Source organism: Sorghum bicolor, chromosome 2 (genome assembly GCF_000003195.3).
Source record: "Sorghum bicolor cultivar BTx623 chromosome 2, Sorghum_bicolor_NCBIv3, whole genome shotgun sequence".
NCBI lineage: Eukaryota > Viridiplantae > Streptophyta > Magnoliopsida > Poales > Poaceae > Sorghum > Sorghum bicolor.
In genome coordinates this window covers 59,125,140-59,135,508 of record NC_012871.2, presented here as the reverse complement: position 1 = coordinate 59,135,508, position 10,369 = coordinate 59,125,140, and the positions used below count along the sequence as shown (strand labels likewise).

The window sequence follows — 10,369 nt, the reverse complement described above, 5'->3', positions numbered from 1 at the left end:
GTTGCCAGCTGAGATTCCCCATTTCCCTATCCTGATCTACCTTTGGTTAAGTTCCCCAAATGAACTATATATTGTTAATCTAATGATTAGGTCGAGGATGTTCCTACTATTAGAAGGAGCCTTCCCTGGTAATATAATCTAATCATGCTACACCTGGGATTATAATAATACAGATTTGCTGCTGGCATGGGGCATGGGGATTGCACATGGAAGCTGGATCTGCATTTGTTTAGTGGATTGGAACATGTTACTTTGTCCTTGCTAATTTTTTTATTCTCAGGATTACCTGTACCTAGTAAAATATTCACAACCAGCGCATCGATGGAGCACACCAGATTCCAGAAGAAAAATGACTGTCCCTTTCTCTCACATGCTAAATCCTGTTCCTTCTCACACAAATATGTGCAGTTGTTTGATTAATAAGGAAAATATACGCCCAGTTTTACGCTAAAATTGTTCGTATTAGTTTAGCCTGATACTCCTTATGCCCAAAAGAGTACAATTCTTACCTTTCGATGAGTGAAATGATTTAAAGTTTGATCAAAGTTATATAGAGAACTAGTAACATTTATTGTACAAAATGAAAAACATTAAATTAATTATAAAATGTTCACTATAAACTTGTAGTAAAAATTAAGGCCTATTTGATCCTGTATTACTACGAATTAGCATTGGAAATTGGAACTAGTGGATTGAAACAGATTTGCTAATAAACCTACTAATTATTAGGCCCTGTTTAGATTGGAGATGAAAATTTTTTGGGTGTCACATCGGATGTGCCGGAAGAATGTCGGGAGGGGTTTTTATAAACTAATAAAAAACAAATTACATAGCTTATCAGGAAACTACAAGACAAATTTATTAAGCATAATTAATCTATCATTAGCACATGTGAGTTACTGTAGCACTTAAGGCTAATCATGGAGTAACTAGGCTTAAAAGATTTGTCTCACGTTTTTCAATTAAACTGTGTAATTATTTTATTTTTTATGTACATTTAATGTTCCATGCATGTGTCCAAAGATTCGATGGGATGAACGAAAAAAATTTAGGTGGGAAGGGCCTTAGTTGGAGGGCTGCTAACTAGTTCTATTAACAACTTTAGAGTTGCTAATAGGTGCTAATAGTTTATATACAAATTCAATTTACTGTCCAACCACCTCTTAGCAGGTGGATCTAAATAACCATTGCTAAAAATTAGCAGCTATTAACTATTACTAGCTAGCTAATTTTTAGTGTAGTGGATCCAAACATGCCCTTAAGTTAGTTTAAATTGCACAAATTCTATAATTGCATCGTCCTGTGGATGGATTTAGTATGCCGTACGAAAAGGAATGGAGGGAATATTACTGATAGTAAACTTGTTATCACGGTGACTTGTTAATTTGGAACACTATTAACTCAAAAAAGGCCGTGTGAGGGAGTAATTCCTCGTCATTGCAGAAAAGTAAAAAGCGTGCCCTCTTTTTAGGTTTTCATTTCACAGCATCCAAAAAGGCTAGAACTCCTAACATTAGTGACTATTTCAATCACCAGTAAACCACTTTTGCCCTCCAAAGGATAATGGAACGACGAAAACGATGGTTTAACAAGTCCCCTTTATTTCCACTCTCACAATCATCTTTCCTTTCCTCTCCCCAAATAATGTCTACCTGAATAATAAAAGAACCGAATGGAATATTTTATCTCCATAGTGAGGAGTAAAATACTATAACATGCTAGGCACTGCACTGACTGCATCAATCAAGCGCAGAAACGTCAATGGAATCGATGCCCACACGCTTTCCTCGCTCTCATGCACCTTTTTATCATTATCCATCCATCCTAGTAGCTTATTAGCAATAAACTACTGTACTACGTATTATTCTAATCAGCCTGGACCATGATAACCTCACATATTTTTGTACAAAAAAGACTGTCAGATTCTTTCTTTCCCGATTGGAACACTCTAGGCCCAATCAAGCATGGGTTAAGGTTACCTAACCAAGCAAGCTCAAGCTCAACTGAGGGCATGTACAACCCACAGACGGAGGGTCGTCTCTAAGAGACAAGAATCTGCCATAGAGACAGTTAAAGGGACAGTTCGTACAACCCAGAGACAGTGGGTCGTCTATAAACAGTTTAATGCTTTGCATATAGCGAAGATCAATTGTGAATTTTATTATGTATACTATTTTGCTACTGTTCGATAGATAAATACACAAGATGATCAAAGAAGTTCATCAGAATTATATACATGCACATATAGAACACAAAGAAATATTTAGAAATTTCAGAAATAGAATCAGGGTAGTTATATTAGTAAAGAAACTTTGCAACAGAAACTACTAACGTAATAGCGATGAGATTCGGTGTTTAGCACAATAGTATTCTGCGCTGATCTTCACTAGCCATCTCTTAAAGAAAAGAAAAACTTTAAAGCCATGCTAGATTTCTTCTAACTGCATAACAGAGAAGGGTGGGCTGGCTTGCGCATAGCTTGCGGCCAGGATGGAACTCGCACATGCCGCCACGCGCAGCTCGCAGCTCATAGCAGAGATCGCCCACCGGCACACCTCGCGCTTCACCTGTGCAGCTCGCGGCGGCTGGGGCAGAGCCCGTCTGGCGTCCTCACATCTCGCGGTGGCTGGGGCAGAGCTCGACCGGCGAAGATGCAGAAGCTGCCCGCGCCTGGCTTCCCCGCCTGATGCCTCCCCAGCTCATATTTTTCCTTATCCTCTTCGATTCATCCTCGCTTGACATCGGTATCGCAGGGATGCTCGAAACGAAAGGAATTTGGTGTGATAACTCAACTCCCTCCCGCGCGAAGCGTGCGCATGGGATCCGAGTATCGTCGAGTCGGAGAGACAAAGCCGTACAACGCTTCTAGAGCCGGCTTCTGCGCCTCGGAGCACGGGCTTTTCCCGTCGCTTCACGAGAGGACGCGGCCTCCGTCTCCAAGGTAGAATAAGGTTTTTTTCATAAAAACAGCAGCTAAGAGACGGATGGAAAAGACCCGTCGTACATGCCCTGAGCCTCCAATTTGGAGCAAAACTAATCTAATCTCTTGCTGTCCGTCCAGGTGCTGTGACGTCGTCACTGCAGCAGCAGCTTAGTGATAATTAATGGAGCTGCAGCTACTGCGGCTCAACGGTTCTTCTGTCTGATCCGATTAAATTTGGCCTGCGCGATCTGTTATCAGCTTTGTTGGACTCTTGCTCGTCAGTGACAGTGAGCAGTGAGCTGTCACGGTTTCGGTTTGTTTAAATGACTTTTGTTTTGGCTGGAGTAGTGTGTCATGTGCGTGTGATGTCCACAGTGCACCCTAGCTACAGTAGGCCAGGGCCGCAGTGATGACAGAGATGGTAGTTGTAGTGCCTTCCAAGTAACCCACTGCAAATGGTTCTTTAATGTGGGGGCGCGGCTTCCAAGAGCGTCAATTTTAATTTTGGTTTTACTACAGCAAGGGTCAAACTTGTTCTTTTTCGTTTTACTACCCGACTGTTCCCCTATGTTCAGTGGCAGTGGAGACGTTAATCTAATGGTTCTTATTTTATCTTATAAGTATTAGTATTCTTTTTATATATATAATTTTTAGTTAAAGTTAAAACTATTTGAATTCCATGTGTTTATTGGCTTGTTGGCTGCTCTTATCTGATTAAGGGAGGGTAGTAGTTGAAAGGTGAAGGAAGTAAATCCTAACTAGGCCATGTTTAGATGATCTAAAACTAAAGTTTAGATCATTAGATGAGACCGTGTTTAGTCGAGCTAAAATTTAGGTGATCATTTTTAGTAGAGCGATGTTTGGTACGGACTAAAAGGGAAAAGATTTCCTAGACATAGACTCATGATCAACTTTTAATTTACTTCAGGCCTTGTTTAGTTCGCAAAATTTTTCAAGATTCTCCGTCACATCGAATCTTGCGGCACATGCATGGAGCATTAAATATACATGAAAACAAAAACTATTTACACAGTTCATCTGTAAACCGCGAGATGAATCTTTTGAGCCTCGTTACTCTATAATTGAACAATGTTTGTCAAATAAAAACGAAAGTGCTACAGTGCCTTTTTCACAAGTTTTTGCGAACTGAACAAGGCCTCAGTTCATATTAATCAAACAAATGGACTTTTTTTAGAACAACAAATTTTATTTCGGTCTCTGTTAGAATTTTACACACAACCAAAGCGAAACCAAGCAAAAGGATTATTGATTAAACGACAAGCCTTTTCAATGATGACCATCCATGCTTGGTGAATATTTCCATAACCATACTCTCTATCATGCGATATGCCTACTTCAAAAAAGTTTTGATAATCTTCTTTTGTATGGTGTTCCAGAAGCACAACCAATAAGTTGCCCTAAAAACAACATGCAAATAAGAGTATAATCAGTTTTATTAAAAATCCCATCATTTCTAAATAGCCATATAAACCATGAGATTGCACTTGTGTCATACAAATCGGAGAGTGCAAGTGTTGGTTTGTTTGTACACCCCACAACCTAGATAAGTTGGTTACATCTCTTGGTAGTTTGAGATTAAAAGCCACTTGGCAAACTCTCCGAACTAATATAGCTACATGACAATCAAAGAGCAATGTGTTGGATACTTTCCTTATTGTAAAAAAACAACATGTATCATCTTCTTTTCATTTTTTAAAGTTGTCTTTGGTTAAAATGACCCCTTTTGTCAAGAACCAAATAAATATCTTGATTTTAAGAGGTAATTTTGACTATGATAAACTTATTTAAAGGCATGGAAAATTAACTAATCGAAATGTTAAGAGGTGCAGAAATAAAAACATTAGCTACTGATAATGTGTTTTCCTTGTAATATTGTATAAAGACGAGTATTGCTCTTTTAGGCCTCCTTTGGTTCATAGGAAAAATAGAGGAAAAATGTAGGATTGAAAATCCTATAGGAATTTCTATTATTCGTGTCTTTGGTTCATAGGAATGGAGTATAGGAATAGTGCAAGAAATTTTTATTTGGCTGCTGCTTTGGAGGAAAACTATAGGAAATTTAACATCCACTCAAACCTCTTGGTAGAAATCCTACATATGTCGTATCCAAACTATCACTGCTTCAAAATTCCTAGTGTTTACCGATTCTCTGTTTTGCAACTACATTCCTGTGATATTCCTACGTTTTCCTATTTCTACGATTTGCTTTCATGTGTTCCAAAGGGAGCCTGAGAGTGAAGTTTCCCAACCACTTGTCCCCTCGAAAACTGGTTTGATTATCATTGTGAATGTTAAAAATGGAGAGATCAAGGAAGCGATCTTTTGCCTTCTTAAGGGCGGACCAAAAATATGAATCTTCCTGTTTCCAATGAACTTAGCCATTTTTCATATATTTCTAACTAAGAAGATCCTGTTATATGCTATCTTCATTATCTAGTTTATACAACTATTTGCTAAGTCAACATTGCTATGATCATTTCACTGAAAAGCTTGACGAAAAAAATATTGTTCATTAATTTGATGTAAGAGAAAAATATCGTACCATGGCTGCCTATGAATTTTATTTTTTTAGATAATAGATATAAAATCCGGCCGCTACATCCGAGGATGTACACAGCCCTCCTATGAATTTCATAATTACCTAATGTAGATAGATGGGGAGCTGTGGATGTCATAATGAAAGGTTGGATCAGAACCCGTTCCCCTATCCAAATCTATGTAAAAACTCACACGTAAGGCCTAATTTCATTTGTATCAGTAAACTTTAGCTCTCATTACATCGAAGTTTGGATATATGTATAGAGTACTAAATATAAATTATTTACGAAATTAAAAACATAGTTTAGAGGGTAATTTGTGGGATGAATCTTTTGATTATGGTTTTCGTCATGGGGAACATTCATGCGTACTCAAAAGACAAAAGTCATGGGGAACATTCATGCGTACTCAAAAGTCAAAACAATTATGCGGAGAGGGCAATTAGCAGCCTGCTTAAGCAAGAGACCTGTACTGTACTCGATCGGGCAAATCCGGGGGACGCAGCTGGTGTTGCTTCGAGACCTGCATGGATGATGATGATGATGATGATGGAGTGGAGCCGTGGAGGCATCCCTTCCTCGCTCCACCTTGTTGGCTTGTTGGACTAGACTTTTGCGAGCGATTAATCCGCCGGCCGGGCGGCGCTTCAGCATCAGCGCGTGATCGAGCTCGAAAAAGGTCGATGAGATTCGTCTTCTCGAGTGGTGACAAGACCACTTTTCCGCAGCACCCTTTTGACGACGTGGCCCTGCTACAGTTTCACCCTTGGTTTGGTTCGCATTCACGTCAACTGTGCCGTCGCAAATGTGCACAGCTTCGCGCCACATGCTCGTGTACTTTGGAGCAGACTGGGGTTATTCCATCTCCCACTGACCGAGGTTTGGACACATGCATAGTCCATTAAATATAGACAAAAAAATAATTAATTATATATTATAATTATTTTACGAGATAAGTTTTTTAAATCCATGATTTGATAATATAACGCTACAGTAAATCTATAGTAAACATATATTTATATGCTAATGACAGATTAATTAGGCTTAGCGGTGTCTATGAATTTTATAATTTGTTTTATTATTACTATGCGAACACCTATAACACACGTTGACACTAAAACTTTACACCATGGTCTTGTTTAGTTGTGGAGATGAAAATTTTTGGGCATCGTAGCAATTTCGTTTTTATTTAGCAACTATAGACTAATTATATTTAAAAGATTCATCTTTTACTTATACAATTAGTTATTTTTACCTATGTTTAATGTTATACACATGTGCCGCAACGGGAAATCTTGAAACTTTTATGTTTTGGAGTGAACTAAACAAGCCCTGAATTTAAATAAGGCCGAGTAATTCAAAATTTCGAATATACGAACTGGACCTCTGGCATGGTCATGGTAGAGTATTTTTCAAAAATAAAGGGAAATAAAAATGCCGTGGACGAGCACGATGAGAACGTACGTACGTACGTACCCTGGGATTGACCTTGTGCCAGCCGTTGGGACGAACGAACCGCTATTACCACCGGCACGCCATGAAAGTGGCTTTCAATGGAGTTTGTTGGAGTTCATTGATTGATATACGTACTCCATGAACGGTTAGAGTATTTGGCTTGGGACTTGTTTAGTTCCGAAAAGTAAAAAATTTTCGGTACTGTAGCACTTTCGTTTATTTGTGACAAATATTATTTAATCATAGACTAACTAGAATTAAAAGATTCGTCTCGTGATTTACAGCTAAACTGTGTAATTAGTTTTTGTTTTCGTCTATATTTAATGTTTTATACATGTGCCACAAGATTCGATGTGACGAGGAATCTTGAAAACTTTTTAGTTTTCAGAATGAACTAAATAAAACCTAATTGTATAGTTTGGTCGGAATTAACGAGACAAATCTTTTGAACTAAACAAGGCCTTGGCTGAAGGCTGCTGATTGCGCGAGGTGGACGAGCTCGAGTACGCTTCCCCCAGCTCAGGCTCGCTTGCTATGGCTCATCTCTGCTGCAACTGCCATAGTACGTGACGTGGCCTACACCAAGCCTACGCCTACGCCTTGATCTGCCTGCTAACCTTTTGTTTTGGGTGGTGAGTGTAGCTACTACTAGTACACTTGCAGGTGGGTCCGGATCGGACCTGAAGGGAGGTGTTGCTATTGGGGCCCGCCTTTTCCCAATATGGTGATATGGTCAACGCGCGCGGTGTGATGAGATTTGTTGAGACCGAGCGCCGCTCGCTGCTCTGCTCCGGATCTCTCGTGCAAATCAGACGCCATTTTGACTTAGGTTTTTTTTTTACCCAAAAACTAAAAACTTTTCGAAATTTTCTGTGATATCAAATCTTGCGGCATATGTATGGAGCATTAAATATAGATAAAAATAAAAATTAAGGCCTTGTTTAGATACACCCAAAAACCCAAAACTTTACGAGATTCACCATCACATCGAATCTTGCGGCACATGTATGAAACATTAAATATAGATAAAAAAGATAACTGATTGCACAGTTTACTTGTAAATCACGAGACGAATCTTGTAAGCCTAGTTGCTCCATGATTGGATAATGTTTGTCAAATAAAAACGAAAGTGCTACAGTGTCAAAATCCAAAAAGTTTTTGGATCTAAACAAGGCCTAATTGTATAGTTTATCTTAAATCGCGAGACGAATCTTTTAAGCCTAGTTACTCCATAATTAAATAATATTTGTTAAATAAAAACAAAAATATTACAATGTCAAAATCTAAAAACTTTTTAAATCTAAAGAAGGCCTTAGAGACACTGCTAATAAAGGCGCTTAGTAGTGTGCTTTGAACAGCGCCAAATGCTTGGTTGCTGTGGAAGCACCAAGCCACCAACTTTATGTTCATCAACCTTTTAAAACCCTAGGACCCAAAGAAAGCAATACACGACTTGTGGCAAAACTGGTTTTTTATTGGTTCTGAATTTTTTATCAATGATTTACTTCTTCTAGTAGTATAGAAAAGAACATATTCAGTTCTAATAAACGATTTTTTCTACGAAACTACATACTATGGCCTTTTTTTAGATCCAAATTTTTTTTGGATTCTGACACTATAGCATTTTCGTTTTTATTTGACAAACATTATCCAATCATAGAGAAACTAGGCTTAAAAGATTCGTCTCGCGATTTACAGACAAACTGTGCAATTAGTTTTTATTTTTATCTAGATTTAATGCCATATGCATGTGCCGCAAGATTCGATATGGTAAAGAATCTTGAAAAGTTTTTGGTTTTTAGGATGAAGTAAACAAGGACTATATAATTCTCTTACAACGAACAATACCAGTATTAAAGTTTGCTAACCACATACAAACTTTCCAGCAACCAGGAGACATGTGGCACACTGCATATACTAAAAAAATGGCCTCAAAACAAATTTAACATCCCCACAGGTTGAATGAAGGAGTGCGTGTGGCAAAACACAGTACTCAATCTTTGAAAACACATGCAGCTGAGCAGAGCTTCAATGTTAGCTTGACGGGACGCTCTTTGGTGGTTTACAAATTGAATAATAATCGGCTGGTCCTGGACCACCACTCCCTAATGCTAATGCGTGTGAGCCTACGGCGCTCCTACCTTGCATTTTCAGTTTAGTACATTTTCGTGTGGGTTTAGCTAATCATTGGACCACCAAGGACTCGAGGACCATCCCCATGGTTTGAGTCTCGATCATCTCATGCATGATATGCTGCATGCATGGGACCAATAATATAGGACGAGTACTCTCCATGCCGCCTTTAATTTCGTATGCATGCCAAAACCACAAATGGGTGTCAAACCCTAAAAGCGCATCTAATCTAATCCTGACCAAGCTAGTGTGATGGTGACGGAGCCTTGCATGCCTTTGGCTCTGGCTAAGATGATTGGCCATTAGCACCAATCAATGTGCTCTTACCCTAACTCACTAGCATATGATCTTTCGAAAAAAACTCACTAGCATATACTAGCATGCTGCAGGCGTAGCTAGACCCTTGCTAGCTACTCCTACCAACGTGTGAGCCGTATCAAAATTTTAAAGTGCTGCATGCATGCTTCTCACAGAAGACGTTTTTCTCATCCACAGTAGAACAACAGGGATCGACTTTTCAGAAAGGTGAGCTGCCTTGCCAAGATCGTTTTGCCCAACACACACATGGTCGATTTGCCACATTGGCACGCAAATGTTGACGATGCTAGCTACTCCTCCCATTCCCTTCGTAATTATCTCTAGCACATAGAATATATAAATTGGTATCTCATATTTGCACATAGTCTGGCCTGTTAGTTGGTAAGAAGTGGTTAGTAGCGTGAACGGCCTATCTATGTTCAAGTTATTTTTAACTTAAATTTGGCTATGTTTCTTGCTAATGAAAATATGTAACGGTACTATTCCTTTTTTTTGAACGTGTATTCTTTTTTTAGGCAAGGTTTTAAATAGCTAGCGGTGCCTCTTCTAAGAGATGTACAAAGTTATAACACGTAATGTAGCATATGCTTTTTTATTTGGCAGATTTATAGAAACCAAGAAAGATTTTATTGATTATGCACGTAGACGCATAACTAAGGAAAATTTATGAGCACAAATACTCAAATATATGTAGAGGGTTCTCGAAGAACATGTCTCCAAATCCATAACCCAGCATTCATTAAAGTACTAAACCAAATAACAAATCAACATACTCACGTCTATGACCAACTTTCATTTGGTTAAACATTCAACAATCATCAATTCAATAACTATTCGATGGTCCATGAGATCAATTACTACAACCACTATTCTAATTAAAAAAATTACTACAATCATTAAGTGAAGAGCATGATGGAGAGTCATGGATTATAGCCATCGAGAGTAAGGAATCAATATTTTCCTTGGTATTAGCGATGCTAAA

The 10,369-nt window shown here is 38.5% G+C and overlaps 1 long non-coding RNA gene across 1 annotated transcript; it reads left to right on the top strand.

Annotated features, from left to right (window-relative positions):
• LOC110432980 lies at window positions 2,280-3,538 on the top strand. Its single transcript, XR_002450321.1, has 2 exons — window positions 2,280-2,941; window positions 3,062-3,538. It is a non-coding gene; the product is annotated as an uncharacterized LOC110432980 (long non-coding RNA).